The 27,094-nt window shown below is 44.4% G+C and overlaps 1 protein-coding gene across 6 annotated transcripts in view; it reads right to left on the bottom strand.

Moving 5' to 3' along the window:
* Positions 1 to 27,094, bottom strand: part of SLC39A10 (solute carrier family 39 member 10) — a 457,169-nt gene that overhangs the window by 417,066 nt on the left and 13,009 nt on the right. For 3 of the 6 annotated variants that reach the window (XM_086955403.1, XM_086955402.1, XM_086955399.1), the window contains exon 2: positions 12,372 to 12,506. The exons of 2 other annotated variants lie outside the window; for them this stretch is intronic. The gene's annotated coding sequence lies outside the window, so the exon portion shown is untranslated. Of the gene's footprint in view, positions 1 to 12,371; positions 12,507 to 27,094 lie in introns of those variants that run through there. One more of the 6 variants, XM_086955400.1, reaches the window with a different exon arrangement.

The raw sequence follows: 27,094 nt of genomic DNA, 5'->3' as shown, positions 1-27,094 counted from the left end.
TTACGCGGCCATCTTGGTTGCCCGCGAAGCTCCTCCCCGTTTCTTCATAATTTAAAAAATGAAACCTTTGATATCCTTCGACTAGTGGCACTTACAACCATATGCTATGCTTCTCTCGTTGATATTACGCGGTCGTATATATTTACATGCCACCTGAATCTTACTCTGATTTTGCGGCCGGCCCCTGTGGTTGTAGGCCTGCGCTTGTAATGCTTTGATAATTCAATAAAGGTTTTAAAAAAAAAAAAAAAAAAACACACATGGAGCGGGCACCAAAGCAAGAAAAAAAGCAGCTAACCCATACCCCAAAAACAACAGCAAACTATTCCAAAACGGCTGAGTAGCTACGGATATGTTGTAGCTCCAATGTAAATTGATACTTGTATAGCGCACTACTCACCCGCAAGGGTCTCAAGGCACTTGTACGAATACCGCTGTGGAACCCATCCTGGCTTTCCCTGTGAGGCGTCCACTCCTGGGCACCCCCAAGGTGGGGGCCGTTGTGGAGTTTAAGCAAGCTATTGCCCAGAGTTGCAGAGTGGGACTCCATGATTGGAATAGGCACCGAGGCGAGAATTACAGGTCCGTGGAATTTTTAGCCCAAGACCCGCCGAGGCGGGGAATTGAACCCTGGTCCCGGGCTAGACCTCTGCATCAGGGTCTGCCGCTCTAATCATTGAGCCACACTTCTCCACATGTTTTTAACATTTCAAAGCAACGATTTTTAAGTAAATTGGTATGGTAATATTACCAATGATACACGTAAATGCTTGAATATATTGTGTATTCAAGTCCATTGTTCCCCAACTCCCAGACAGGGGTTGGGTTTTCTTCAGGGTCTTGCAAAATCCGTTTTCTCGCTACACCCCACGCAGAGATTTTTAGGAGCGATAGAAAGCTCCAGAGGGAGGCACCTATGTCCAATCGTGGGGTGACACATCACTCCATTCTTGTCCCAACCAACCTGCACAGCATTTTGGGCTTTTCCAATAGGTCAACATAAAGTGGTCTATTGAACGACAACTGTGTGAGCTTGAAGTTATAACCCTAAATATCAGATCTTCCTGATTCCTATGCTCTAAAACTTCACAGGGGAGCCCCTCTTGCGATCGGCTTCAGATGTCTGTCCTTTTCCCTTTTGTTCTCCTTGGTATGAGACTTCCCAGGCCTGGTAGAGTGTAAAAAGTAGTTAGCACATGCAGGTTCTGTACCCACCAAAGCCTCTCCCCAGAACAGGCATAATAACTGGCAAATTGCCCTATTGTGTGGGGAGGCTTTTGATTCTCCACCTGTCCAGCAGATCAAGTAAATTGTCCCAGTAGGATGAAAAAAGCCAGAAATCAAATTAGGAGCAGAGCCTGAGGAAAAACTAGAGATCTTCAAGTACCAGATGTGCAGACAGGACAAAAGTAACATTAAACCTCCTTCCCGATCCCTGTGTATCATAGGATTGATTTATCACCCTAGTTTCTAAGAAGAACCATGACGAAAACTGTACTTTCCTGCAGATTTCACCCATAATGTACAATGCAGTGAAGCGCAGGTACTTTTCAGTCAAGCACTACAGACCTACACCACGATTACCCATTCCCATTATAAAGCCTGCACTAGATCTCCACCCATGAAAGTCCCTTCTGCAACAGGGTTCCTGTGTGGAGATACTAAGCTAAGCTGGATGGTAGTCCCACTCTCTCAACCCACACATGTGTACACACGTGCACCCAACACATAGCCTCTTACCCTAGCTGCGCAGCAGTGTACCTTGTTTTAAACAGTAGACCCTGGCAGATAGCACTTTTCAACTGTAGCAAAGCTTGCAGTGAGTGAGAGGGAGTTACATGAAATCTTTTCTGTGAAGAAAGAGATTAACTCCTTCCATTTTTCATTTGACAAGAGGTTGTCCTTGCGACATTGCGGCCCAACTTTCATGAATGAAACTGAACATTTCTCCGCTGGGACGCTGGATTTAGATACCTGTGTTTGATTGGAGGAACTCTTCACATCTCTTGTAGCCTGTCTAGATTCTGTTCTAGTTCTGTTTAGTTTTGATCTCTTGGCAACTGATTTGTCAGAAATCCACTTTTTTCCTGCATTTCAGACTCTTTATAGTAGCTTGATAATCTTTAAAAAAAAGATGGCTTAGTTTTGATCTTGAGTTTTTCAATGCCTTTGCTGCTACTTTGCTGACTAACACTTCTGTTTTATTTTGATAGTCAGTTACTAGTTGGTTAATGTCCAGGTTTCTATGAGATGGTTTGGTGTTAAGATGCCTGATGATTGGGTTCTTAAAGGATTTAATGAGTCTAATATTCTTTGACAATTGTACTATAGTTTGCTGTGATAATTTGCACCTGCAGTTTCTTTATTCTAGCCTGTTTATTTATTTATTTATTATATTTGTATAGCGCATTATCACCGATTGGTCTCTAAGTGCTTGTACATGAGAAACTAATCATTACAGAGGACAGCTTTGGCAGGCTACAGTAGCATGATCCTCTGTGACAAGAGAGAAAGAGCAGGATTACAGTAAGAGGAACAGCGAGGGGGGTGGGTGGTCAGGAAACAAGAGCTCACAGGAAACTGGGTTAGTAATTTAATGAAAAATCTGAATGTTGGAAAAACAAATGCACCTGTTGAGCACATGTATGAACTGTTAATTTGATCCCATTTAGTGAGCAAGATAAATGGCAAGGAGGATAGTCTAGAGGGGCGAGCAGGAATATGGTGCAAGCAGAGTGGTGGGAAAACAGAGAGCGAGAGAAAGGGTGCATGCGGGATGAAAGTAGGCAAAGGAAATTAAGAGGGATAGTGATAAAAGTGGGAGAAACTGGTGAAGAGAGAGGAAGAAGGAGATCGTAAGGAAAGACCTGTACCCCACTAACAGTGAAATGCTGTGAAAACCTGGGGAAGGAAAAATATTCCCCCGAGGGCAGAAGTGGAAGAATACATCACACCCAATAAAAATAGATTGTGAAACAAAAATGCTCCAGAGCCTGGAAAAACAAGTGAAGGAAAACCATTTGAATCAAGATCAAGGGGCAAACTCAGAGAGCACCCTATATTTGAATGGATTGGTTACAATGCTGTCTGCTACAGACATCTAAAGCTAGACACCAAAAAATATGAGAATGGCAAATCTCCATATAAAAAAACAACATTTATTCAGTTTCTCTTCCATTTTCCTTCTTTAAAAAACTGAGCAAATGGCTCGTAAAAACATGTTTTTTTCCAGCCATATTAATAACTTGGGCAGTAAGATGCAAATACTTCTATGGAATGTGTAATGAAAGTGTTCATCAAGGTAGGGACAGGTATCAAAAAGGTTTCTTCTTATTAACATCCACATTACTAGCATGGACTATGGTCTAGCAAGTCTGCAACCCCTTATAGGCAGCTAATATAGACACACAATATGAAACTCAGAGAAAAGGCATGCAGGCAGTCATATTTTAAACATGTTATTTATAAATTTCGGAGTTACACATGGTGCAAACAACAAGATGACTTTCACAGTTACAACTCAGGTGATTCAAGCAACTATCATAATATACAAACAGTGCTGTGCATCTATAAATTATCCAATATTCGATACATGTCAAACATTATGTATGTATGTATGTATGTATGTATGTATAAACCATTTTATAGCGCGCTCTATTACTTGTGAGTATCCTGGCGCGGTGGGAAAAAGCTGTGGTGGTCCTGAGTGATGCTGTGGTGGCCCTGAGTGATGCTGTGGTGGCCCTGAGTGATGCTGTGGTGGCCCTGAGTGATGCTGTGGTGGCCCTGAGTGATGCTGTGGTGGTGCTGAGTGATGCTGTGGTGGTGCTGAGTGATGCTGTGGTGGTGCTGAGTGTTGCTGTGGTGGTGCCGACTGTTGCTGTGGTGATGCTGATTGACGCAGTGGCTTCTTTTTCGGCAGAAGTGCAAAGGAATGAATTTTGAAGGTTTGTTACTCATTTGTTTTTGTGTCTATTCCAAACGCAGCCCTAGCAAATCTTGTCAGACAAACCCTCACATGTGCTACAATTAGCGAACAACTGAGACTGATTATTTTAAGGAGGGCTTTGGGGGCTGGGATGGGGTTTCGCCCACAGGACAGGCTTTGAAACTAACCAGCAAACAACACATTTTTCATTACAGAAACTTTTCCAGTCATTTAAAAGATTGATGGAGATTGGATACATGGCTGCATGGCTCAATGAATGAATGAACAGTTGGATAAGTGGGGAGTGGATGGATTAATTAATTCAAGAATGGATGGCAATGAATGAAAACTTTTAGCTATGCGAGTCAATGGTCTCAATGCACTGACCAAAGGTGAGCGCCCTGGTTTTCATTTTAACTTATACATTAAAACATCACCCTTGTCAAACACTACCACCACCTAATCTTTGTGAAACATGCATAGCCCAGATGTATTTAAAACAGCAAGCTGATTTAGTGACTCGCAGAATTAAAAATAAAACATTTAGCTTGGATCTTAAACAGGAAAAAGAGGTAACCATGTAGTGACCGGATTGCACAACGTGAAACCAAGAAACCTTGCACCATATTGTGTGATCTTAGGCAATTACGTTTTAGGTCTCGCCTATTCTATCCCGCAGGGATAAATAGGCGAGATTATAGTAAGCGGAAAAGAAAAAGTCTACCTAGCTGCGGATCGCGTGCAGTTCATGTGAGTTATGCACGTGCACATCATCGCCAGCCACATCACACACCACCATTTGTCTGTGCCTCTGCATCAGCCTTCAAAGGCAGCCGCTCCCCCGTCCCCACGCATCAGACTTGAAAGAAATGCACTCCCCCGCCCCTACCACAGCAATGCCGAGAGCTCTTTTTTTTCTACATGCTCGTTACTTATTTCCTGTCCTTCTCTGGCTCACATTTTACTTTCTTCTCTGGCTCATGCTTTTTTCGTCGGATTGTGCATTTCTTTTCCCACTCTTTCGTCTGCTAGTGCTTTTTTTTCCCCTCTCTTGTCGGCTCAAGCTTTTTTCCCCAAACTCTTTTGTTGGCTCGAGTATCCCCTCCCCCCACTTTTTCGTCAGCTCGTGCTCCCCCCACTCTTTCTCAGTGAATTTTCCCCCCACGCCTCACACTGCTGCACGCCTCACACTGCTACACGCCTCACACTGCTGCAAGCATCACACTGCTGCGCACGACACTGCTACACGCCACACACTGCTGCATGCCACACACTGCTGCATGCCACACACAGCTGCACGCCACACACTGCTGCACGCCACACACTGCTGCACGCCACACACTGCTGCACGCCACACACTGCTGCACGCCACACACTGCTGCATGCTGCACACTGCTGCACACCTCACACTGCTGCACGCCACACACTGCTGCATGCCACACACTGCTGCATGCCACACACTGCTGCACGCCACACACTGCTGCACGCCACACAACACCACCACGTCACTCAGGGACACTACCACATCACTCTAGGACACTACCACATCGCTCTAGGGCACCACCACATCACTCTAGGGCACCGCCACATCACTCAAGGGCACCGCCACATCACTCAGGGGCACCACCACATCACTCAGGGGCACCACCACATCACTCAGGGGCACCACCACATCACTCAGGGGCACCACCACATCACTCAGGGGCACCGCCACATCACTCAGGGGCACCGCCACATCACTCAGGGGCACCGCCACATCACTCAGGGGCACCGCCACATCACTCAGGGGCACCGCCACATCACTCAGGGACACCGCCACATCACTCAGGGACACCGCCACATCACTCAGGGGCACCACCACATCACTCAGGGACACAACCACATCACTCAGGGACACAACCACATCACTCAGGGACACAACCACATCACTCAGGGACACAACCACATCACTCAGGGGCACCACCACATCACTCAGGGGCACCACCACATCACTCAGGGGCACCACCACATCACTCAGGGGCACCACCACATCACTCTGGGACACCATCACATCACTCTAATACACCACCACTCAGCACCACAACAGCATCACTCAGCACCACAACAGCACTCTCCTTGCTTGCTACCAACAAGCATTGCCATAGCCAATAGAAAGTGTAAGCTATTAGCTTTGTGAATAACAATGCTATTAATTTATATATTTAGCCTACACATATTTAAAAAAAATTGTCATTTACAATACCAATAGCTCACACTTTACTAATGCGAGACCTATTGCTTTGCAAATACTTGTTTCCATAGGGCGCCCTCTTTTTCTGTCATCCTCACATGAGAACATATTAGGGCACCACCACATCACTCAGGGGCACCGCCACATCACTCAGGGGCACCACCACATCACTCAGGGACACCACCACATCACTCAGGGGCACCGCCACATCACTCAGGGGCACCGCCACATCACTCAGGGGCACCGCCACATCACTCAGGGACACCGCCACATCACTCAGGGACACCACCACATCACTCAGGTGCACCACCACATCACTCAGGGGCACCACCACATCACTCACTCAGGGGCACCACCACATCACTCAGGGGCACCACCACATCACTCACTCAGGGACACCACCACATCACTCAGGGGCACCACCACATCACTCAGGGGCACCACCACATCACTCAGGGGCACATCCACATCACTCAGGGGCACCACCACATCACTCAGGGGCACATCCACATCACTCAAGGGCACATCCACATCACTCAGGGGCACCACCACATCACTCAGGGGCACCACCACATCACTCTGGGGCACCGCCACATCACTCAGGGACACCGCCACATCACTCAGGGACACCACCACATCACTCAGGTGCACCACCACATCACTCAGGGGCACCACCACATCACTCACTCAGGGACACCACCACATCACTCAGGGGCACCACCACATCACTCACTCAGGGACACCACCACATCACTCAGGGGCACCACCACATCACTCAGGGGCACCACCACATCACTCAGGGGCACATCCACATCACTCAGGGGCACCACCACATCACTCAAGGGCACATCCACATCACTCAGGGGCACCACCACATCACTCAGGGGCACCACCACATCACTCAGGGGCACCACCACATCACTCTGGGACACCATCACATCACTCTAATACACCACCACTCAGCACCACAACAGCATCACTCAGCACCACAACAGCACTGTCCTTGCTTGCTACCAACAAGCATTGCCATAGCCAATAGAAAGTGTAAGCTATTAGCTTTGTGAATAACAATGCTATTAATTTATATATTTAGCCTACACATATTTAAAAAAAATTGTCATTTACAATACCAATAGCTCACACTTTCCTAATGCGAGACCTATTGCATTGCAAATACTTGTTTCCATAGGGCGCCCTCTTTTTCTGTCATCCTCACATGAGAACATATTAAAATATATTAGTTCAAGTTGTGCGCTGCACAAAAACAAAGGCCTGCAGTGTTGGTATTCATCTATAGTAAGTTCAAGACCAGTGCTTCTCAAACATTTTGGAACTAAGAACCAATTTTTAGAACAAACTTTGGCGACCCACCTAGCTTTATCAGACATGAGGCAGGGTGATTTTTAGTTCGAGCCTGAGCCAGCGCGCATGCGCTGCTCTGGAGATATGCTTTAGTACAGTATGGAATGGAAACCACGCCACTCTCCGCCCATATTTGTCTTTGGCTTATGTCATTGTCTTTCGTAAATGTTGGCTTCTGATTCGTAAATAGGCGTGTTAGTCCATTTTAAGTTTAGCCTGGTCTTCATTTGTAACCTCCCATAGCTACTGGCCCCTTTACTTCGGTTGTTACACGGTATGTGTTACTTAGTCTTGTAAGCACTATTTTTTTTATTGAGTTTGTCCTACAACGCGTCATGCACGCTTTCACTTTCCAACAGCCAGTCTCTGCCTTCATGTTTACATTTTCCCTGGTTTATTAATGTGTTCAGGCACCGCACTGCCGCACACTGCGCCCGGTTTCAGGTTTTTGTTTTTTAAGGTGCCGCACTGCCTCGTCTGGTTTCATGGTTGTTTTTTTTCTGTTTTTTAAACAGATGTGACAACGTGCAGTCATGATTTTGACTGGGTGACCACTGCCTGTTTTTTAGGTTGAGCCTGAGGCAACACACATGCGCTGCTCTGTAGATCTGCTGCAGTAGCGAATGGAAGCTCCACCCACTCTCCGCCCATATTGGTCTTTGGCTTGTGTCATTGTCCTTCGTAAATGTCTCCATAGATGCGGAACAAGATTCAGGCGCGGCTTTAAAACCTTTACTGGCTTTATATAGTGTGAACACTGCTCAAGGTCACTGAAGCAATTTTACGAGCACCAAATCAAATGATATAAGGTCAGATTAATTTTATTTTAAACACATATATAAATTAAGTGATTTGCCCAGCGCCGGGACTTGAACCTGGTTCCCTAGCTCCAAAGTCGTCAGCTCTGGCTGTTAGACCACATTGATATTTCTCAATTTATGTGTGTGAAACTCATAGACAAGTGATCATGCAGGGTTCTCACATTCTCTGTTGTAATGGCTTTGGGAAGTAAAAAACGGCAACAGAAAATACTGGTAGGTTCAACCGGAGTCCTGCTTGAGAATACTTTACAAGGGTTTGTTTCCATCACACTTCATAATTACAAAACAAATGTGCTTTATGTTTTCTTTCCTAGATGCCAATATATTCTGAAATATGGGTACAGTTAATTTACAGGTATTTAAATGTTATCTGTTACAAAAAATTATATCCCACAGTATTTCCTTTCACAGTTACTGCACCCCAAGATGACGATAAAACACCTCACTTTAAAAACTTCTCTCACTTTGAAAGTAAATGTCAATGCACATGTTAAAAGAATAATCAGAAAAGAAGACATAGCCTGGTGTTTGACCTCTATCTTGTCACATTTTCTGTACTTAAGAGACAAATACAAAATGTAAAGACAGCTATGAATTGCTCTTTCACGACCCACTAGTGATATGCTGGAGACCCACCAGTGGGTCGTGACCCACAGTTTGTGAAACTCTGCCCTGGGCCACATTGGAGACCTATCTAGACTCCAAGTCTCGTTTGGCCACCATTATCCTCAGGTAAAGACTTTTTTGTACCAGTCAAGGTCTTCGCTAGTGTGCAGAAGTATAAGCACACGGTCCGATGGGATTCTCCACCCCAGGACCAACCCTAAACATACCAAGACAACCTTCCAATACGGTTTCAGGGCCTCGCAGCCCCATACTGTGTCTAAGAGGTCCCATTCCTCTATGAGACAAGAGACAGTAAGGGGAAGCCACCACCCCATCCTTAACAGCTTGCATCTCGTGAGGTAACCTTTAAAAGCTATTTAGCTGTAGGAGTTGGAATTTTTGCCGCTATGGCAACCTGGCTGGGAGCCGGCTCTGGCCTCCACCCAGTCCTCGTCTATAAGCCAGGTCTGCCTCCCACGCCGCGCAGACTGCTGGGAAAGAGTCTGGTTGGTTTAGTATTAATGACTGGTTACCTTGGGTTCCCCAAGATCCCCCATGACGAATTTACCCTCTAATGGATTGAACTCCGGAACATCCTCCAACCCAGAGATGTATGGGGACAATGCAGGTTCTGCAAGTATTTATAAAATTGACTTTGATGTCATTCGAATTCCTCCTGTAACATTTGAAAATATTTCATAATGGGGCCTCCATAACGTCTTCAAATGTTGTGATCCCTATTAGATTCCAATATCGGAAACCCTCTAATGTGGTCACCTGCTTTAGTGTTTAGCTCCCCATAGGAGGGTTTGCATTTGCGAGTTTGTCAAGCCAGCCCATTTGAGTCAAGACAGCTTTCCATGTCTTTAGTACAAACCTGGTCACAGGCGGGAGAGTTAAGACTCCCAGCCTGCCCCCGCCACCCCCTTCCCAATATAATAGTAAGTGGATTGGGAGCCTTTGGAGGGCCCACTTCTCCACAGCATATGCCGGTACACTTTGCATTTAGTATCCTCACTTGTTCATGATCAGTAAGCATGACGTCCTATGGTAAGCCTCGATATCTAATGTTACAATGTCAACGATGTACGTGGATTTGAATAATTTCTGTAGGACTATCCCTGGATGTCTTTGATCCCACAAGTGAGAGATTTCGTAAAGATAGTTCTGTGGCTGGTAGTGGAACCTGGACATGGATACCATCTTGAAGATGGCTGACCTACTGTGCATGGAGAGGGGGAGTTTCGATCAGGTTTTAATGTAAGAGCTCAGTTCCTCTATTAAAGGGAGGATGTTGTGGCCCCATACTGTTTTTGCATCTTGTATGATGTACATGCCTAAATTTCAAAAGCCCTGTCCAACTACCCTCAGGTCGGCTGCCCATTTCAGGCTCTGGGGTTAGGAGTTGGCCAGTAACATAGAAGATTTAGTTCTATTGATGTGAAGCTCCAAAGACCCCAAGGATATTTAGTGCTCGGGACAGTCTCGTTGGGGCCGGAGAGGAAGAGTAAGACGTCGTCGGCATAGAGCGCAACTGTCGGAGACACTCCCTTCTCACACAACCCCAAATATCTGCGCATCCAACCAGAGCCATATCGCTAGGGGTTCAATTGCAAACGTAAAGGTTGCACAGCAGGGCATAAATCCCGCCTGGTTACGGTGGATTAACGTGGAGATCACGTTTAGCAGTCTATCTGCCAATGTATTTGCGATTATTATGACCTTGGTGTTGAGGAGGGAAACTGGGCAATAGGAGAAGTACTTTTTTGGGCGGGCGTCCAGGTGTGGGCACCAGCACGCTTTCTACCCTCCGAAAGGAAAGCAACTTTTCTGTGGCCTCCAGAAGTACCTCGGCCAAAGCATCTCTCAATTTATGCATGAATGTTTTTTTAAATAATTCACCTCGTGGCCAATTGTGTAAGGTCTTCCTCCAGGGACAGTCATTCATTGTGCGACAGGCTTAGGAGAGGGAGGTCAGAAAGAAACTCCACTATTTTCCTCTGTAGTAAATACCCTGTGGTAAACGGTTGTTGGGGGCATATACATGTTGATAGTAGCATGAAAACTGTTGAGCAGGGAGTCTGGAGTCTTATTTTCTGGATTGCTGGATCTGCGAGTTATACGATTGGTGTGTAGTGTCTAATATTTAGGCGTTGTAGTAGTTTGCTCGCTTTGCTCATCCCATTGATAAATCAGGCTTTGGGAAGCCTGCCATACCCGTTTTGCTTTGCCGAGTCGGTCAAAGGATCTGCGGGACATGGGCAAGGTCTCTCTGTGATTGTTCCCCACTGTCTTGGCAGTTCTAGCTCTACAATTCTAAGTCTAAAATACAGGACTCCAGCTGTGTGATAGAGTGAGCCCATCTCAGTTTGTCCCCAGTCAAGTAGCTAAAGACCATATCTCATATGGTAGCCTTAAAAGCCTCCTAGAGGGTGCCCTGGAACCCACTTAACCTGTGTTTTGGTCAAAAGAGGAGTCTATAGTGCCACCTATGTGTTTCCTGTATTGTATGTCTTAGGGCTCGATAAAAGCCTGTTTCAATGTCTGTTTTAATTTATCACCAGGTGTAAGACTCGAGGGACCAAGCACACTTAAAGCCCTAGTCCAGCCACTTTTACATTCCGATTCTGCTCCTCTGCATGCACCTCTTTTCTGGCTGCTGTACCCACAGCTATCTGCTCTCCCCCTCCTCTCACTTTATTTGGTTTGTATTACCCATTTTATTTACCTCTATACTCCCTTTCCCTCATCCTAGGTGAGCGGTTTTCATTGTGATGCGCCCTCATTCTACCTTTTATTCTGCGCCCTGCAGGTTATCCTGCTTTTCAATCGGGCAGGGGTCTGGGCGCACTTCACATAAGGCTCTTCAATTACCAGTCTAATTGCGGTCATCATCGTGCAGATGTAGCCATTAGGTCCACAGAGGGGCACAGGTGGGGAAATTGACAAAAATAAAAATATAAACTCTTAGCCCCCCCCCCCCCCCCCCCGAAACCCTCCCTCTCCTTCACCCCGGGCCTTGAAACTCTGGAGTGTTTAAAAGAGCGAGGCCCCATGGCTACGAGCTGGCGCGGCCCCCTGGGCAGCTGCCCACACCTAGCGCCGGCCCTGCCTGTGTTGTGCGGACAAAGGATTTTGCAGGATTGGTGTGGGCCGCAAGGAGCTGTGCTAAATTGCTAATACCATGTTAGCTGTTCAGGCCACGCCCCCGGTGAATCCGTGATTTGATGACATAGCGGGGATTCATGACAGGAAGGAGAGGCAGACTTGTGTGTTTGTTTTCATCAGTGCCAATTAGCAGTTTTGCAAGCTTGGAAGAATATTTACTGTTCACTACTGACCCAGGAGACACTACTGCGATACTTTGTTAGAACTTCCGTGGCAAAGCGTGATTAACGTTTTAATTTTAAATGTAGGTGCATACCAGTGGGCTTCTTTATATGGGGTCGACATCAGAATTCCATGACTCCCCTCGATTGTCGGGCAAAAAAGTGCGGCACACGCTTTCGTTCACTCTGATCAACTGGATTGTTCAGATTTGTGTTTGAAGCAAAAGCAGCTGTAATTACAAAAATAAAAATCCACAATGCGATCATTAACAACACCTATCAAATAGTGAATCTTTCATCACAGCAAACCATTCAATAATCAACTCCGCACACACAAAATACAGAAGGAAAATAGTTAAGCAGAACATGTCATTTCATAGAACTATTCAGAGTTCAAAAGCAGCTTTCTATTCTGTAAAATGATCCTAAAAAAGTATGATTGCAGTAACAGTGGCTATTATTTCAGCAAGATCCCAAAGATACAATTTGTCAAGTTAACCCAACAGAAGACTGGGTATTCAGCTTGAAAATGCCTTCGTTAAAAAAAAAAAGTGTGTTAACTTGCAGATAACCGCAACTGTTTTATACAAGTGAGGGAAGGTCAAATGCGTTTTTACTTTTTCGAACTGCTTTGAACTACAAACATTTCTGTGATTAGAAGGGACATCTCTTTCCTGTACACTTTTGTTGAAGGTAGCATATGCTACTAATGCCTATTTTCTCAAAGGCTGTTGCACCTAAAAGGCACAAGCAGGTTTTGCCCAGAGGGGGTGCAACTGACGAATGTAGATGGCTGTCGAAGAACTGAGAGATTGAAGAGCAGGATCCCATCATGCTGGTGGATGCACCTGCTTCTCTGCCTTTCGTTTTGCGAGGCTACTCGGGTGCTTGTTTAATCCTGCAGATGCCATCATTGGTGGTGCATCCGTTCTCTCCTGCTACAGATCCAGTTTAGGGTTGTCAATGTACGTCAGTTCACCAACATGCCAGAGGTACCGGAAGTGAAATCATATACCCTTTGATCGTATGAGGTCACAGGAAGTGACATGATATCGCCTATCACCCTGCATCGCCCAAAGAAGTGCTACCAAATAATCTTAAAACTGATAATATATCACAATAATTAACATTGCTTAAGTTAACTGCATACTTAATATTAGACATTCTTCTAGGAGAGAACAGAGTGGGGGGGGCTGGGGGGGTTTCTCTTCCCTGAGAAATGTTTGAAAATAATGGGCTTTGCTAGTTTTTTTTTAATGCACAACTTTCACATAAATTAGCTGAAAAAACATAGGCTTTAAAAAAAACTAAAAAAAACACTCAAGCTACCGAACTCTGAAGGTTCTTATGAGCTTACACAAATATGGATTTAAAATTCCCTATGGGCGCACCCTTATGTCAAAAATGACCTCCATTGCAATAACCAGCATTTTACCATTGTGGCCCCATTTTGTACTAAAGATTTCTTCAATATGCCAGAACCAGAATGTTTCTAATACTTCTTCTCTTGCACTATGGAGGTCCCTTATGTAGAAGGTTATGTTCAATATGTCAAGGATCACATTTTGTCACGGTTGTCTTCCCATGTGCCAAGAATTTCCTCCAATGTCCCATCACAAGCAGTTTGCCACAGGTGCCAACTATGCCAAGAATTTCCACCAGGACAACAGCGCTGGCATTTTTTCTTGGGTGCTCCATGCCAAAGTTTACCTAGAGACTGCCAGCAGTAGCATTTTGCCGAGGTATCTTAGATGCAAGTATTGCCTTCAGTATTCCAGTGCCAACATTTTGTCAAGGGTCACTGCTTTAAGCCATGAAGCACGGCAGATGCAACAGCAGATCTGCAAGCATAACAACACATGCTCACTTACATTCACTTATTCACACATTCTCTCTTGTGCACTCACTCTCACCCTGAATCACTCATTCGCACTCTCTCACTGACTCATATTTAGCCACTCATTTTGACACACGCATATCCAAGACCCCATATACAAACATACATGCTCACACACATACAAGCCCGCCACTCAAACTCACTTTCACCCACATGCAAGTACACAACATACATTAAAGCCAATTTATTTTGCTTATCAAAGATGCCTGTGAAGGGTTAGGGGTCGCAAAGGCAGTGCCAGCGGTAGCAAGGGGGAAGCTAGGGTAGCAATTGCGACCCTATGGACACCCCTAAATGACGTCAGGCGGTTGTTCTCTTTCAAGCATCCATATTAGACTGTCCAGGGTTCAACAACAGATAGATTGCAAGCTGGCAGCATTTTGTTGGCTGTATCCAAGTAGCTCGTGGCTGGTCAGGTGGATTTGTGGCTCTGCATATTACCTGTCTTCTACTCGTGCTACTATTAACTTTTGTCTTAACATAGTTCTTTTTGGCAGTTCCACAATTTTATTTTATTTCGTTCTCTTCTTTCTCTCATGTATGCCTTTGTTTCTTTGACTCCATTTCAAAGTCGATACCAGACTCTGAAACCCTGTCAAGTCATCACCATCCTAAAAAAAACCTACGCTGAATCCTGCTTCCCCTGACAACTTTAGACCTACATCCAATATCCAACTCCAAGCTAAAGTTCTGGAGAAATGAGTGCAACAGCAGTTGAGCCAACATATCACCAATTTCCACCTGCTAGACAATTTCCAATCTGGGTTCAGGCCTGGGCTCAGCACTGAAACCACCATTCTCCACATCGTGAATGATGCCCTCCAAGGCTTTGACAAAGACAAAACCGGTCACCTAATCCTCTTTGATCTATCACTCACAAGGCTCTGTACACTAATTCGCCTGCATTTCTTGCCCAGTAACTCATGGTATCAGGAGGAGCCAGAAACTCCTGGTCCGCCAGAGACCTCTTGCTAAAGACCTCCGCGCTTGTGAAAGAAAAAAAACATGCAATCGGGCTTTCTCTGGGGCCCCACCAAGAATATGGAACTCACTCCTGCCCGCCATTAGAAGAATTCCTTCTCTGGCATGCTTTAACAAGCATTAGAAATGCAATCGGGCTCGGATTTATTGGAGTTTGAGCTAATGGCATTGTAAATGGCAATGTATTGTTGCTATGTGTTATGGAGTGTGTTCATGTGGTGTGTACTGCCAGTGATCTCCTTGTGAGTGTGAGAATATTGCACTACTCTGCACTCACTACTCTACTCACTACTCTGCACTCACTACTCTACTCACTACTCTACTCACTACTCTACTCACTACTCTACTCACTACTCTGGTGGTGTTAGTACTGGTAGTACTGATGGTGGTAGTACTGGTAGTAGTGGTGGTGGTTGTGGTACTGCTAGTACTGGTACTGGTAGTACTGGTAGTGGTAGTACTGGTAGTGGTAGTACTGGTAGTGGTGGTACTGGTGGTGGTGGTAGTACTGGTGGCTGTATTAGTGGTAGTACTGGTGGCTGTAGTAGTGGTAGTACTGGTGGTGGTAGTACTGGTAGTATTGATGGTGGTAGTACTGGTATTACTGGTGGTAGTGGTAGTACTGGTGGTAGTGGTAGTACTGGTGGCTGTAGTAGTGGTAGTACTGGTGGCTGTAGTAGTGGTAGTACTGGTGGTGGTAGAAATGGTAGTACTGATGGTGGTAGTACTGGAAGTACTGGTGGTGGTGGTGGTGGTGTTACTGGTAGTACTGGTGGTGGTGTTACTGGTAGTACTGGTGGTGGTGGTGGTACTGGTAGTGGTAGTAGTGGTAGTACTGGAGGTGGTGGTACTGGTAGTGGTAGTACTGTTGGTGGTAGTACTGCTGGTGGTGGTAGTACTGGTGGTGGTAGTACTGGTGGTGGTAGTACTGGTAGTGGTGGTACTGGTAGTGGTGGTACTGGTAGTACTGGTGGTGGTACCGGTAGTGCTAGTGGTGGTGGTACTGCTGCCCGTAGTACTGGTAGTGGTAGTACTGGTGGTGGTGGTACTGGTGGTGGTAACACTGGTGGTGGTAGTGGTACTGGTATTGGTAGTACTGGTAGTGGTAGTACTGGTGGTCGTGGTAGTTGTAGTACTGGTGGTGGTGGTAGTACTGGTGGCTGTAGTAGTGGTAGTACTGGTGGTGGTAGAAATGGTAGTACTGATGGTGGTAGTACTGGAAGTACTGGTGGTGGTGGTGGTGTTACTGGTAGTACTGGTGGTGGTGGTGGTACTGGTAGTGGTAGTAGTGGTAGTACTGGAGGTGGTGGTACTGGTAGTGGTAGTACTGTTGGTGGTAGTACTGCTGGTGGTAGTACTGGTAGTGGTGGTACTGGTGGTGGTGGTACTGGTGGTGGTGGTACTGGTGGTGGTGGTAGTGGTAGTACTGGTAGTGGTAGTGCTAGTGGTGGTGGTACTGCTGCCCGTAGTACTGGTAGTGGTAGTACTGGTGGTGGTGGTACTAGTGGTGGTAGTACTGGTGGTGGTAGTGGTACTGGTATTGATAGTACTGGTAGTAGTAGTACTGGTGGCTGTAGTACTGGTAGTACTGGGGGTGTTGGTGGTACTGGTAGTACTGGTGGCTGTAGTACTGGTAGTACTGGGGGTGTTGGTGGTACTGGTAGTACTGGAAGTGGTGGTACTGGGGCTGGTGGTGGTACTGGTAGTGGTAGTACTGGTGGTGGTACCGGTAGTGATAGTGCTAGTGGTGGTGGTACTGCTGCCCATAGTACTGGTAGTGGTAGTACTGGTGGTGGTGGTACTGGTGGTGGTGGTACTAGTGGTGGTGGTAGTGGTAATGGTAGTACTGGTAGTGGTAGTACTGGTGGTGGTGTTAGTGGTAGTACTGGTGGTCGTGGTACTGTTAGTACTGGTGGCTGTAGTACTGGTAATACTGCTGGTGGTGGTGCATGTATCAATGAGTCTAATTTTTCCTAATGAAATAGCCATTGGCATTACGTGAGACACACAACACATTTGTGAATTCCCATTGTAACCGCGGGAAGGCTGTTTTCCATGATTATTGCATATTCACGTTTTTTCCACAAACTTTACAATAATGATGACTGCATGTTAACTCTGCGAGTCAGGCTCGACAGCACGTGTCACGAAGGTCACTTTTAACCCTCATCATTTATTCAACCAGTAGTCTGCATGTCAGCACTTATTAAAATTCGGAAAACAAAGCTTACAGAACCAGAATCCAAATGTTTTATAATAAAGCGCCTTTAAACCCCGTTTTTTAAACCACAGACAAAAATAGTGCAGCGCAGCGTGCGAGGAAAAGAAGGAAATGGCGCCCTTTGGAAATGAGAGTATTCAAAAAACACAAGAACTACAGTGTGGACGAGCATGTATGAGTCATCTTCTGTGAGCCTCGCCTGCTGCCTCTCGTCATTTTACATTGAACGCGCTCACCGCTCAGACCATCTGGATTGCATTACACGGGCACTCTCACAGCTCGTAATTAAGATTAATAGTCTGCTGTGCGCGTAACCACACAGAAAATGCCATGAAAATGAAGAAAATGGCGGACGAAAAGTAAATATAGCCTATCACGTCAAGGCTACTAAATAGACAGCACAGCGAAGACGAATCACTAGGCAGATGCCATAAAAAACGCGGCGCGCACTAAGGAATGTGGCAGCCCGGACCCCTTTCAGAATTCTTTTTTTTTCTAATACATAAGAGCTCGGAAGCTCCGCCCCCACTTCGTGGTCACGGAGGCCCGAGCCCTAAAAAGGAGGCCAAAACCTTCCTAATGGGCAAATTCCTCACCTAACTCTTGCATTGCATTCACCTCAGCGACTTTGTTTTATATCCTATTACTGCCACACCCTGGATTAACAGGATGCTATCCAAACAGCACCTTCGGGCATCCCACCTTTAGGCTCAAGGACCGCTCGCTCTTGTGAGATGTATACACCGGTTTTTATCCCAAATGTTTCCACTCCCTTCCTAAGTCTTTGTATACAACTTGTTAACCCTGTAAAGCGCTCCAATACCCTAATGGGTCAAGTTTAAGCTCTATAAAACACTAAAATAAATAAATACATTGTTTTTCTCTTTCTATCTTCTTATTAACTGGATCCTCATTTCTTTTCTTCCTTCCCACTTGACATTTTTCTTTTTCCTTTTCTTGCTAATTTTCTAAGCTTCTTCCTTTTAATCTATTATTCCCCCCCCCTTTCCACTTGTAGCTTCCTTCTCATTTCTTTCTCACATTGTATTGTTCATACTTTTCCTTCCTTAATTCTTTTTTCTTTCTCTATTGTTCAGTTTTTCCTTTCTCCATTCCTCAATCCTGATTCTCACCTCCCATCATCCTATATCCCTTCCTAGTCCCTCAAAATCCACCTCATATACCCCTTCCTCCTTCCCGACCTTCTTTTCTCCGTACCTTCCTCTTTGTTCATTTTTCCTTTATTTCGCCCCATTTTACCCTTGGCTTCTGTTCTTCCTCCTTTCCTTCCTTTCTTTAATGGCGTTTAGCTTTTTCCACCAACCTTCAGTGACTTCAGCTACATATATTTCTTTGAGAGCGCTCTGAAGTCTCTCTGTCCCTTGCACAATCTATTATTGCTAAAGGTCCTAATTAGGGGTACCATGAATATGTTAAAAAATAACTTTCTGATTTGGTTTTGTGCAAGAGCATGCCAGGAAAGGGGTGGCATGACCATAGGCATGTTCGCATGGGGCAGCAAGGCCTTGCTGATAATGATCGAACCATTCTTGCCACCAGGAAATATTATTCTTCAGCTATTAAGACAGAGTCTTTTTCTGGACATCAACCAATGGACTTTATGGAATAACTCTGGTACTGGAAGTCTTTCCATACTTGTGCACCAAATAAACAAAAAATCCCATTGTGGTACTCACCTCAGAGTGGATTCATAAAAAAACAAAAGATATATTACTGGTCCTAGAGGACCCTAAGGGTAAACCTCATCAAATACAATGTTTTTACCATTAATGCAGTACACTCATTACAGCAGGTCTTGGATATTCCATGGGGCTACATTTAATCTGCTTGGCCTTTTTCTACACTTATCTAATCTGTACATTAGACAGTAGCTCTGGATGGTTTTAATTGGTAAGAATCACTTTTTACCATTGAGAAAGCTGGAGACACCTGCCCTAAACACAGACTTTATTTAAAGCAATGCTGCTCACAGCAGGTAACCCGTAGGCTGGCTCCAAACAGGAGTAACCACAACTGCAACACTTTGGGGCCGATTCCGATCTTGCTCGGAAGGGTTCTGAACTCGATCCGGCCAGAAAAAGTACAAGCTGGATGCGTGTTTTCCGACCGACCCTTACAGCCGTACGAGCAAGCAAGTACGATGTGATAAAAGCGAAATCGCAAACCAAATAGTTTCTGGGTCCGAACCGCTCTGTACGTCTTGTCGTAAGCAAACCGTGCCGTGCAATGGAGGCGATTTCCGACAGACAGTACGATGCACAAGTCGGACAGCCAGATCGAGTCGGAGCCTCTGACACGTAAAAACTCCGGGAAGTGGACTTCGGGGGTCCGTGCCAGACCCAATACCTGTAGTCATACGAGTCAATCACAGGGGGAAGCCAAGAGTCCCTCCTACACATGCATGTACGGTGCGAGTGGCACAGACACGTCCCCACTACAGGGGACGCCCTTGTGCGCAACGTCAATGGGAGCCTATGTATGCGTCGTACAAGATGCTCCTATTGACTTCAATGGGCTCTGAGCGACCCATGTCTGTCAGCACTTGTTTGCATCAAACTCGGGCGCCGGAACACGAGTCGGTCAGAAAGCCCTCCGGAACAGAGTCGGATGGAGCATTCTCCAAGCAAGATCAGAATCGGCCCCAGGGTGTAAAATCTCTGCTCCACAGCCTTCCTGACACAGTAGTTTGGAACAGACAAAAGACTAAAGTACAGCCATGGCCAAGAAACTCTCAACTTCAAAAACAGAATGAAAACAAGCATTGGTAAATGCATTAGGTGTCGCCTATGTGTTTATTAACATATATATTTTTTGTAAGTTGCTTGCTTCGGCCTCGAGAGGGACTGGTGAGTGTGCGTTGCCGGGGAAGGGTTGAGGAGGGTTAAGACAGTAAAAAATATACAGCGTTAACTAAAATAAAAATAGTTTGCGGATGGGAATGAGAAATTAGGCCACGGGAAACGGATAAGAGACACAGAAAAAGGAACAGGCTTCTGCCAATAGAAATTGAGAAAAGCAAATGGGAAGCACACAGACCAATAAGAAGTGAAGGTGAGATGTACATCCCTTTTAAGATATAATAAAAACAGTAGATTTCACATGCACAACGCAAGCGATAAGCAGGCGAAACCTAAACAGCCCCACCGTAACCCTGATCATCCACCAAATGGCAGAATTCAAATTACTCATCTGCAGCTCCTTGCTAACAAAACTGATCAAATTCTAAAGGTAGTCCTGGCTCCACCCCTCTCACTTGAGAGTTGGGATCTTCACTATTGAACCACAAGAAAAAAAGCAATACATTCCGCTCTCTGTGAAGGCTCTCCTATCCCCATATTGTGCCATGCTAAACTGGCAGCATCCAAATGCGCCATGTGGGGTTTTGTTTCTTTTATGGCTAGGGTTGCGAGTGTAATGGGAATTTGGAGCACGCCAGCTGGAAAGGTGAAAGGTGGTGTGCAGTTAGGTAGTCTATCTACGTTTCTACAAATAAAGAAGAAGAGCAGACCTTTGGTGACAGCGTTTCTTTACAAATTGGCGATGAGTAGGAGCTCAGCCCACCAGTTTTCCATCGTCGATAAGGAGCACTATCCTTCTGATGCGGTAAAACATTCTGCATCGCTATGGATTGATAAAGCATCCCAATTCTGTGCTCGCAACAGGGGTAAGAATTATGTTTTCACTTTTCGGCGGTCCAACATTTGTGAAAACTATTAACGAAAAGGTAACGAGGAAGTCAGTGATCTGTTCTGCCTGCAACACTTTCAAAGTGTGTGATGTCCTGAGGTCACGCGATTGTCCTGGTCAACGGTGGCCACTGTGCCTGACCTAAAGGAGTTTTTATGCAGCAACACCTAGTCTGCCTGATGCTTATGACACGCATGACGTCTACAGGTCACAGGAGTGTCCTGTTTTGTAGCTGCCATTGCGCCCGATATCAAGGAGAGTTTATGCAGCCAATTAACCAATAAGCCTGACTATTGGTTATATCATTCTGCCCACTCTATATAATGTACCTCCATTTTGACACCCATCATTGTGAGTGTTATTCTTTGGACTAGAGGGCAATGGTGGAAGTTGGTGCATATTCTGGTGTGTATAATTATTTATATTTCAAAGTACAGAAGGCTGTGTGGCTCCACCTCCGTTATTACCAGAGCCTGACGTTCCCCTTTGGATTCTCAACGGTGGAAGGAAGCATTCATGACGTTTTTTAGCCCATTGATGGCGACACCATTACTCACAAGAAAAAGAAAGCAACCGATGGTTCATAATTTGGGTCCCGAAGGTAGATCAATTTGCAGAGCTTTACTTGTACAAGAAATGAAAGTGCAAGTTACTTAGGAGAGTGCCACAGGAGAAGTAATAGATGTACTCTCTATGGATGAGTATGCCACTATTGAGAAAACATCAGACGAGAGGTTCTCTCCCATAAGGAATGCTGTGCTTGAACCAAAAATTCTTACAAAAGGCAGAACAGCAGGGGGAATCTGTACATGATTTGGTGTCATCATGAAGGAAGTTCGGTGTCACGTGTAATTATTGGGAGTTTCGACAATAAATAATTCGGGATCAGCTAATTGAAAGAACTAACAATCGCAGAATGCAAGAAAACTGTAGACAGACAATCCGGATTAAGAATCTGCTCTAACTATTGCCAGGAGCAATGAAAATGATGATAAATACTTTAAAGAGTTGTCGGCGTCAGACACTTTGCAGTGCAAGGAGATTGAAGTTCAAAGTGGAAAAGATTTTCACAAGGATATAATCAGAAACTTCAACCCAAAATGGACAATCGTCAGGATATTAAGAAAGAGCAGAACAAGTTAGTTTACTTCAGTTATAGCCACATTGGAATGGCAAAGAGTTGGCCAGCCATTCATTCCAAGTGTAAACAAAAAGGTCATTACACTAGAGTGTGTCGAGATAGGAGTGTACACAAAGCATCTGTGGCCAACCTTAATGAGCAGTCAAGCCTAAATGTGGATGATGAGGTAATTTTGCGCGCTGAGTGACAAGTGAATGATTGTGATGCATAACAGGTGAATGTATTACACAGTGTAAGAGAAAACCGCCTCAAAGTAAAGTAATAATAAATGGAGTAGAAGTTTGTTTGATGGTCCATTCGGTCACACAGTTTATGATTATTGGTCCTGACGCTTACAGATTTGCAACCTGTACCTCTGGATAAACTTTCAGCAAAATTATATACATATAAAGGTGAACAAATTGAGTTAGATGGGGAATTTTAGGCTACATTAAAGTTCAAAAGCAAACGTGCATATTGCAAAGTCTATGTGGCCAGGAGGGTTCTAATTTGTTGGGATGGAGTGATCAAAGGGATTTGAAGGTTATTCTCGATCCCAACCACCCAGATCAGATTATTTTGTATAAATTGTTTGTATGACAGAGGACCAGCGTGTAATATCAAAGCAGATGCTATAAATTTGTGGGTCAAAGAATTTCCTGAAGTATTTTGACTATTCTAGGGAAAATTAAAAGGGTTCGGTCATAAAATAGTGCTGCAAGACAGAGTTATTCCAGTGGTGCATACAATTTGCAGCATACCAGTGTGTCTAAGGGAGGAGATAGCTAAAGAACTGGACAAATTGTTTAAGTTAGACATCTAGCCAATTGAGAGTTCAGATTGGCTTTCACCTGTAGTTTTAGCACATAAAAGTGGCAAGTCATTACAGTTGAGTGCTGATCTCTGAGATTTAAAAAGTAACATATGGGTAGATTAAAAGCAACTGCCAAACATCTCAGAAATGTTAAGCACATTAAAAGGTGGAGAAAAGTGTACAAACCTTGATATGTCCACTGTTTACCACCTGGTGCAGTTAACTGAGGATTGCAGACACCGTACTGCCTTTGTTACACCAGAGGGTGTCTATCGATATAAACACATTCCATTTGGTCTGGATTCCGCATCTTCAGTATTCCAAAGATTAATGATGCTCATGTTTAAAGATGTGTTTTCAAGATGATGTGTTGGTGTATAAGAATGATGTGAAAACACATGATGAGTGATTGAGACGGGTCTTGGTTAAGTTGTGTGACCATGGTTTGACATTACGTATCAACATGTACAAATTCAACACGGATGGTGTGGATTATTTGACCATCACATCTCTCTGAAGAGGGTGCACTCCAAAATGAAAATCTTAGAGGCTATTAAAAAAATTCCCACACCTGGTGACAAGGACCAATTAAGATAATTTCTGGGTTTGGCTGGATTTTATTCTCAATTCGTGCCACATTTTGCTGACAAGACATTTCCTCTCCCTCCTGGAAGAAAGAGGAGAGGTATGTGTGGAATGAAGAGTGTCAGTTGGCTTTCGAGAATGTTCTTTAGGGCATTGTCAATGCAAACCCCCTTAAATCTTTTGATATCTGGGACGAATGTGTGATAATAACTATGCCAACAATGCGGTTTAGGGGCTGTGCTGAAGGGAGAGGAGAAGTAATTGCCTTTGCTTCAAGGGTGCTGAAAGGAGCAGAGGCTTCCTACTCCACCATTGAAAAGGAAGCTTTGGTATTGTGATGTGACATCCAACATTTTAAAACCTATGTGTGGGGTGGGCACTTCACCATTTGTTAAGGCCATAAACCTTTGGTGAGTTTGTTTACCACAAATAATGCCAGCAGCGTCACAACCAGAATAGCTACATGGCAATGCCGTTTACAAGAATTGATTGCGAGATTGAGTATTTTCCAGGCTAGAAAAACGTTGACACAGAGTGTTTGTCGCGGTTAACTTTATCTGGTGAGGAGTGTGGTATAGGCTATATGAAGGATATGGATATGGTTTGTACCATGGAATGTGTATGAGGAGTTTTTAAAGGTCTTATCACATGAAGAGTAGAAGAGAGCTTGACTAAGAATTGGGTTGTGTCTGGTTGGCCCGAGGTTAATAGGATTGATTAAATCATTCCTTTAAGTATCGCAGGAATGGACTTTGGAAAATGGTTTGCTGAGACGTGGGCAACAGTTGGTTGTGTCACTGAAATTACTAGAGATCGTTTTGGAACAAGCCCATGAAGGACAGAGATCCAAGCTATGAAACAGAGGGTGCAACCGAATTTTTTATGGCAAGGTGTGTACAAGGCAGTAGAGTGTTACGTCAGGGAATGAAGTGCATGTGCAATCAGCGATAAAATACAGGTAACTCATCAGTCTTCAGTCACACCTATTGAAGTACCTACGGTACCGTGGCATACATTGGCACTGGATGGTTCAGGTCGACATAGGGTGTTAGGAGAGGCGTCTAAATATGCTGTAGGGTTGCTGGATTATTTAACGAAGGGACCTCAAGTACGGTTCATGAGCACAGTTAGCACAATGATTGTCAAACGATTTTTGCAAGATGCATTTGGAAGGGAAAATTACCCAAGTGAGTTGGTAACCGACAATGGAACGCAGTTGGTGTCTGTAGACAATGAACCGTTTCTGCAGGAGTTTGGTGTCAACTGCTCTATATCATCCTAGGAGCAATGGATTAATTGATGGATTTAATTGTACTTTAAAAGGATGCTTGCAGTTGCCCTTAAACTGAATTGGAGAACTATGATTGACAACATGATCGGGCAAGGGGAACCACACCTAATGACATCCAGGGGGTAATCCCTTTTGTTTTTCGGTGGGGGCATGTGCCGTGCATCAAGCTATGGAGGGAATGGATTGGTTTGTTTCCCATTGATCCAAAATCATTGCAAGGTGTAGAGGATTTATGTAGGTGCATTCAAACGAAGATGGGCAATGCTACTAGAGGTAAGAGAAGAGTGCAGAACAAGTGACAGAAGGGTTGTTGAGTGCACGTGAAACAACCAGGTCATGAGATGTCTAGGGAGTCTAAGTTTCTGTCTCTCATTCAGGTTGTGAACGTTTGGCCGAATGATGTGCGCAGAAGCGATGGCAGAGTGTGGAACAAAGAAAGGTTGGTGCTTGTACCAAAGGGGCAATTGGATTTTGTGCAACCGAAAATGGGGTGTTATTCTGGAATAAGTGAAACGCACAACCATTGCCCAAGAAGGAAACATTCAGCTCCTGCGTACTTCAAGAATTATGTTATGGGATGATTTTGATGCCTATTCCTATGGGTCTTCTATACACTGCAAATAGATGCAACATTATAGTGCTCACTTTTGTACGACTAGGGTATTTTGTTATTTTAAGAGGGAAGATATGTGGGGTTTTGTTTTAATTATATCTAGGGTCACAGGTGGAATGTGATGGGGATTCTGAGACTAGCAGTTGGGCAGGTGAAAGGGGTGGATGTACAGTGAGGTGGTTATCTAAGTTTCTACAAATAAAGAAGAAAAGCAGACCTTTGCTTACGGTATCTTTCTTTACAGTCCACTTTGCCTTTGTACTGATTATGGTTTGAAAATGTTTACATTGAACAGAAGACATCTGCTCCAGCATTTGCAGATTCTCCATTTCAATGTATGCATTATTTAGCCAGTATATTCTTTCACAATGCTAAGATCAGGAGGTTCTGCTTCTTTCAAGAGCTTCCTAAAACTCCTGATATTTCCAAAATATGTATGCAGCTATTACTTTATACGTCCAACGCCTGGGCTGATCTGCTGTCCGTTTTTATTCAATGGTCTAATGGTAGTTGGGCAGTGGACAGACTGTTCGTCTGAATGAAACTAATGCCTACCAAAGTACTTAAAAGAGCCCTATCGCACATGAAAATAATGTTTCTTTCTGCCATGTTGCATCCTCAGATTGCTATGCCAAGCCTGGTCTGTGCTGCTAAAACACTGGATGACATCAATTTACTTCCGTTTGTTGCCACTCCTTCTTGCCTTCGAATGACACTTTTCTTCAATGCATGCCTCCCCGGTGACTACGCCTACTATGTCATTTGTTTGCCTTAATATCTATAATTGCATTTCTGCAAATGGCTGCACCTAATTTCAAAGATTAGAAACCCCTTTGGAAGTAATATCTCTGGATTCCCTCTAGCTCATTTATTAATTCCATCAACATGAACTAACATAGCCCCCATTAATGATTACGCCCAACTCCTATTAATTTAACCTACCACAAATAAACTTAAGTAAATGCATGGAATGGTTGCCTTGAGAGCACAAGATTAAACCTGATAACCAAAAACCCCAATAAACACTGGGCTAACCACTAACCTTGGGTTGCCAGAGCAGAATGCTTCCCAGTATAAAGTGCTTCAACACCTTGTCTGGGATAGTTACTGCTGTATAAATACAATTACAATACAATAAGGTGTCGGCAAGTGCATAAATGTGGCTATTTAAGGTAGAAAAAAAACATACTTTGGAAAATAAAAGCGAGCATGAAGCTGCCAATTGATTTTAAAACAAGTTTTGGTCATTATTAGCTACAGCCATACAGTTTCTACAGTACAGTGTGAGAGTAAAATGTGGTATAAGCTTCTGTAGAGTACACATTGAGAGCAAAGTTGGAGGAGAAAATTAAAGCAAACAATGTTGAAAATCTTTTACAAAATAAAATCATCATCATTAGCAATGGTACATGCGGCTCAATAAAACAAGATAGAATGGGTCTATATCGCACGAAATTATACCAAACATTGCGATATGATTACTAATATCCGTGTTAACAGCATGGACTACAGTCTACATCTGCACTTAAAATAATCCATGAAAAGCTGCTCAATGCGAAAAAAATCATAAGAGAACTGCTTAGAGAGC

The sequence above is a fragment of the Lissotriton vulgaris genome, chromosome 2_1 (assembly GCF_964263255.1).
Source record: "Lissotriton vulgaris chromosome 2_1, aLisVul1.2, whole genome shotgun sequence".
Classification (NCBI taxonomy): domain Eukaryota; kingdom Metazoa; phylum Chordata; class Amphibia; order Caudata; family Salamandridae; genus Lissotriton; species Lissotriton vulgaris.
The sequence above is the reverse complement of the archived record's forward strand: the minus strand, read 5'-3'. Positions and strand labels throughout refer to the sequence as shown.